The sequence below is a fragment of the Arvicanthis niloticus genome, chromosome 11 (genome assembly GCF_011762505.2).
Source record: "Arvicanthis niloticus isolate mArvNil1 chromosome 11, mArvNil1.pat.X, whole genome shotgun sequence".
Lineage (NCBI taxonomy): Eukaryota > Metazoa > Chordata > Mammalia > Rodentia > Muridae > Arvicanthis > Arvicanthis niloticus.
In genome coordinates this window covers 8,273,039-8,279,798 of record NC_047668.1, presented here as the reverse complement: position 1 = coordinate 8,279,798, position 6,760 = coordinate 8,273,039, and positions in this window count along the sequence as shown.

Sequence of the window (6,760 nt, the reverse complement as noted above, 5' to 3'; positions counted from 1 at the left end):
CTATACCTAACAAGCTCTAGGGCATCCATAAAAACATATATTTTAAAAAAGCATAGTGACTAAGAATTTTATTTCAGAAGAGACCATATGGTATAACGTCCTTAAGAGCATCAATATGTTGGCAGCCAAAGTACATGACTTGAACCTGAAAATAGACCCCCAGAGTTATTAATCTAACATCCAACAAGCCAAGGATGGGTAAGATTCTGCAGAGTTTACCAACCTAAGACAGAAATACATTGCTTTTGAAAATGCATATTACAAGATGGGTAAGAAAGACATTCTTGGAAGAACAACCTAAGACAGGCTCAGTCTTGTTTATGAAATAAAAAGGGGGCAGAGGCAGAGAGCTTTGGGGTCTGCTCAGCAAGAATCTGACATGGGCCAAGGTCAAGGAAGTAGGTTTCAGGCAGGAATTTGACATTAGGCTAGAACAAAGAAATAATTTCATGCAAGAATCTAAATCTTAGGCTAGAACAATGAAATAGGCTTTAGACAGGAAAATGACTTTGGGCTAGGACAGAGATTTTGGCTCAGATATTTTGGTCATCCTGATAAGTTATAGAAACTGTGATCATAGAAATGTTTGTGGAATTTTGTTTATTACCTTGCTTGTTCTTTGACTATTTGTGTTTATTTTCTTGCTTGTTACTTGACTGTTTCCATCTATTGTATTGCTAGTTCCTCAACCTAGAACTAACCTTAATACTTGCATGTAATTTAAATGGTATAAAGGCATAAAAGGAAGAGGAGGGATGGAATAGGTGTTAATGGGGGAGTGGAATTGGGGAAATGAGATAACATCTGAAATGTAAACAAATAAAATATCGAATAAAAAAAGATAGCTGTATTGTGCCAATTTATTAGCAATTAACAATATTATTGCTTAGTAAACGTGCATCAAAATAAAAAGCCAAACAGCTAAAAGAATTATCTGAATATGTTACAGGGAATATATATTTCATATAAATATATATATGTATATTTATGAATTATATGAATATAATCTGTGTTGTAACTGAAAAAAATCTACGTTCTTTGATCCACAATACCAACTGGGATTTCACAGCCTGTGGTGAAACCCCTGTTGTTTCCATGAGAAAGAGTCCATGTAACTGTAATTATATGTCTTATTAATACATATCCTGTGAGCAAAGGAAATATTAAATAATAAATTTATCATGAAGTGAAGCCACAAGTAGAAAAATAAAACTAATCATACAATCATATGAACAAACATTTTATATATATAATATTTCTTAACTGGGATTCTCAGATGGAAAAATTGAATATGTCATTTGAAGACACAGGAGGTGAAAATGCATGTAACATTTCACATTGTGGGTTGCTTTTGGAAACAGAAACTGCTTACTTTCATCATATTCACCTTCATAGGATTCTACATGTAGAATATCACTGGAAAAGATCATAAATAGTAAGTTCCCTGGTGTTAATCAGGAAATGAATGAAAATTTCAGTTATTATGTAATCTACCATGTTCATTCATATCTTTCTTTTGTATATGTAGGACTCTCAGGTTCTTAGTTCAATACCAACAGAGATTCAAAGCTGTCCCCTGGTTGGTACAAAGATCCCGTTTTTTTCCCAAAATGCCTGCTGTCTGTTGCATAAATGTGTCATATTATATTAATGCCTGTTTCTAGAGTAGATGTACTATTTGTTTATTTCTTTGTTTTAAGGAGGTTTCTGTGTGATTTGCATTAAAGATAATCTCTTTTCTGCTTGCACTGTTGCAATAATTTAACCTGAGCTGCACTCACAGCAGCTTGGAGAATATTTTTGCTCATCACAGAGTAGGAAACAGTACAGAACATGTGTGCTTCATATTGAACTTGGGCAAATGTTTTTAGGCGTAAATATTAGCAGATTTCCACTGCAGTGCAAGAGCATATGTTTAGTCTCTTTTAGATAAACCACAAGCCTATTAATAACAACAAACACTGCCATAAACAAGACAGAAAACACACCTTCTTCTGGAGTCTAACACTTTCCTAACTCTTTATCTTGACTCTTTGTTTATATAAAGCTTGTTTTATTTCATTAGTGTTTCCCTTATTGTTTGAAAGATGAGTTTTAAATTTGTACAACAACATAAAACAATTTAAACACTGTATTATAAATTATAATACATTACAAAATTTTAGTTATATAACAAAAATATTTCTTACCTATACTGAAAGATAACTAATAACTATATAATAAAGAATCAAAAATTTTCAATAACGAACATATTGTTATTCTGTTTCTCTGTGAGCATGATATGTTTGAGGGTGTATTAATCACAATGTGTTCATTTAGAGGTCAGAGAACAAGTTGATGTATGTTGTTTTGTTTTTTTTTTCCTTTACATGGAATCTGGGATTGAACTCCAGTTAATGTACTGCTTTGGCAAATGCCTTTACCCATCGAGGCATCTTGTTGCTACAAATTATCTAATATCTCTGTATCTTATGCTTTAATCATATTTAATGTAATCCTACCCATTAACATCCCGGCAGTTCATTTGAGTCCTCCTTGCTTAATGACCATCACACAAGTAGCAGGCATTGCAAGCAATATTACCTTGGGAAAAGTTATGTCTATGTCAGTAGACATATAAACTTTAATTTAAGAGCACAAGATGTAGTTCCATTGAAAGAGTGCTTGTGTAGCATGCATGAGGATCTGCATTGCATAAACCAAGTCTGCCCTGCACTACAATGCTGCAATCTCAGCTTCATGGTTGTCACTCTGAAAGATTAGAAGTTCAATGTCAACATCTTCAGCTATGTAGTTATGTAGCCAGTCTGAAATTAGCCATTACTTCATACGAACTTGTCTCAAAAACAAAATAACAACTTGAATCTACAAAAATCAAATAAATACAAAAAATATGTAGAGTCAGAGATAGGTGTGAGATTTTATGTGAGGGCTGGGAATTGAATCCTGATCTTCTGAAAGAGAAGCCAGGGAGTGCTCTTAACTGCTGGGCCCGCTCTCCATCCCTGAGATAGATATTATTTTTAAATGAACATAAAGGCTTAATTGGGTAGATAGATTGGTTTGGGCTCACTCTCATTAGACGAAAAGTTAATTTGAAAACTGTGGCTTGGTATTCTACTGGGATAAACTGCTTTTGTCTTTGTCAGGAAACCACTACCTGGACCCTCTTATAAACTAAAAAGAATATTTTTGGTTTGTTTTTATTTTCAGCAAAGAAGTTTTAAGTATTTGATATTAGACATTATATTTTATGAAGTTTCTAAAGTAGGACAATCGATGTTGTTTCTTCTATGATAAGCACTTCATAGCTTTGTACTGTGTGATCAAATGACTTTTCATGGAAAAACTTGGAAATATTAAATTCCCTATTCCCTGGAGAACCATAGAAATTAGTAAACATGACTTGATCATTTTTGTACAAAAGATCCAAATACAGAAAGTAACAATATATCTATAATTTATATTGATATACTAGTTTCAATATTGATATAGATAAAAAATTGATATAATTGATTTGGTTGGATGAAAAGTAAAATTGGTTATACATAACAGAAAAATTAGACAGAATTGAAGATATCAAAATGAAACCTATTTTAGCACATTGTGTTAAGCTTAGTATAAAATATATTTTTCTGTATTATATTTACTATTTAAGACATACAGCCCAAGTAAATGAAACCCTCAACTACTCTGTGATATTATTATCTTATTCTATTAGGTTATTTACTTAAATAATGGAATGTGAATTAGCATAAATTAATACATTAAGGGCAAAAATCACTCTCTGCCATCAATTAATTTTCAAATGACATTCATGAGATTGCATTCATACATTAAGTGTTTTGTACCAGAGAGAGAATCATCCATATGCCGCTCCTGAAATATTAAATTTGGCCCTGCTGTAAGTTATATATATATATTTTTTTTACCACAAGAGGACTAATCAATGTACATATTTTGGTTTCCTTCTCTTACATTAAAGTTCTACTGAGCAGAGGTTATGGCAAGCAGGTGCTTCTGTTGGTTTTCAATATCCACTGAAGTGATGCAAACTGATGGTGACTGGATAGATCAGCATTCATGTACACATGCTCACAAAACTGGGCATGTCTAATTTTCTGCCTCCATTTTTAATAATGAGGACTAATTAAGACCAAATAATCACAAATAAAAACAAAATGGAAAAACAGTGTAATCATGAAGGGAGTCATTTAAAGAGGAAATTTCAGTTAACTGAAGCCTACCAGGTTTAAATAAAACATGTCATGGTTTCAGTTATTTGTAACATACCTAGCCAGTTCTAATAATCACATTGATGTTACTATATTTGAAACCTATTCGTTAAATATTTAAAATAATTATATTATGAATTGCTTTTATAAGTTTATGTAATATTAATGATTTATATTGTCTCATATCTGAACAAGGTTTTCCATAACTATGAGCTCAAAAAGGACTAGCCCTTTTACTGTTGCTCTTTTTTGTTCCTATGATAGAACTGATTTTTTTTTTTGGAGGCATTGATAGTCTTACACTGAATATTTCAATTTTCCCTTGGCAACCTATGTATTTGATTTAAAATAAAACTATCTACATTAAGCATTTCAAAATAAGAGGAGTATGATAACTATGCCTTTGCAGACAGAGATAGCATTTGAATGAACCAATGTTAGCTGCCCTCTGTCTAGGTCTCTCTTTTGAAGTCTTGTACAGCATATCCCCAGACAGCATTACATCAGTCACAGAAGAATGTAGAATTTAAGGAGGACACCTCAAACTTCTTATGTCTGGAAAGTTCCATTCCTCTTCATCATATCCTCTGCCATAAATCCATAAGAACTGCCCTATGCATAGCCTAAGGGACCAGTTCCATGGAAGAAACTGTAAGAGGTTATTATATGCTTCTACTCATAAAGTTCAAAAGGCAATCCCAATTGTGCAGTATAATCCCAGCCAAATCTAAAGATCTAAATTATAAAGACTGGGATGTTTTAAACAGAGAGGACAGCCAACTGGCTGTCTTATACTAAATGAACTGGTGAGCATCATAATATTCTTAATGTGTTTCTCAATTGCCCTGGGTTAGATCCATGGGAATTAAATATAAATTATGAAGTAATAAAACAAGAACCTGGAAACTAGATAAGCAATCTTCAAGCCTTCATGGTCCCTCCTCTCTTCCAAATTCAACCCCCCAGTCTTATACACAGCTGATGTGGCCTCCCTATTTTTTTCTGCTCCAATCTTTAGGGTATTACACTGACCTGCTACAGCCTGCCCATCGCATCACCGCAAGCTTTTACTCAGCTGCTAATTTCTATAGGCTTTCCCTAGAAACCTACTTTTACATTGGCCAGGGAGCAGGTAATGATCTTCAGACATTGATTCTTTCTCCTATCCTCCAATTTCCATTGTCCAGTCTCATCCCCACCTTAGGAGCAGATAAAGAAAATGGGGAACATTTACAAAATGTAATATAACTCAGCTTTAAAAACTAAAAACTAAACATGTCAGGTAATGTAAGTAACTAGGGGAAAAATTGTGAGTGAGGTAACTCAGGCCTAGAAAGATAAATACATTCATTTATTTACATGTAGATATAAGGTGTTAAGTCATTGAAAAGTAATCTAAAAATCCACATAAACAGAGAAGCAGCTTTCATAGTGACTATACAAGTCTGGACCAAATGGGGTCTAGGACCTGAAAGGAGGAATGGATCCACATCCTAGAATTATATCCAACTGACAGTCAGTTGTAAATGAAAACTTAGTTTTCTCTAATCACTCTTAAGGGTAGACCCCATGCCCAGCAATAGATGGTCAACACACAATGAACCTAAAAAGACATCTTTGGATGGAGGTCTTTTATCTCACAATGTTAAGTCATAAATTTTTTTTTTTGTTTTATTTTCCTATTTTACAGGTCCTTGGCATACATATTTTGGCTTCCAGTTTGGGGCTTTTATGGGATTCCTTACTGTGCAAAAGTGTGTATCTTTGCATCTTTATGTTTTTGAGCTTTCTCCTTGAGTCTTCTGTTTGATTGTTTTGTCTTTATTCCTTAAGAGTCTATTTTAAAATAGAGACATAAAATGTATGGATCCTGACTAGAACAGAGGTTAGGAGGAGTAGGTATATGCAAAACTGTAATCAAATTATATTATATGAAAAAATTATTTCCAGAAGATAAAAGACAAAAAGAAATATACAAGCTTAATTTTGAGTAATAGCTGTTGAATTTGAAATTATCTATAAAGATATATGTATACATTATGTAAATATATTATAATATTAATATATAATATACTTATATCTTATATAATGATTAAATTAAAAGACCGGAATACAAGAAAGTAGTTTTTAATCATAAAGATGAAAAAAAATTGGGACATCCAAACTTTACCTTCTAGAAATAATTCTGATCTGATTTGGACTGTAGAGCTTTGTTTTTTATCTTTTTAGAAAACAGTCTTTTAGAATCTTCAAGTAAAACCATTGTTGCCTCTAGGCATCTCCTCTGCATCAGAAATGTGTAACTTCTGCAATTTATTTTTTGTTTGTTTGTTTGATTGTTTTCATTTTTCTTTTATATTACTTTTGAGATTTTAATGTAATTATAATATTTCTTCTCTCCTTTTCCTCCTTCCAAATTATCCCATATTTTCTTGCACATTCTCCCTCAAGTTCACGGCTATTTTTCTCACTAATAGCCTGTCTAACCTATAAAATGTTACTTTTATGTATGTTTTATGGGTTGA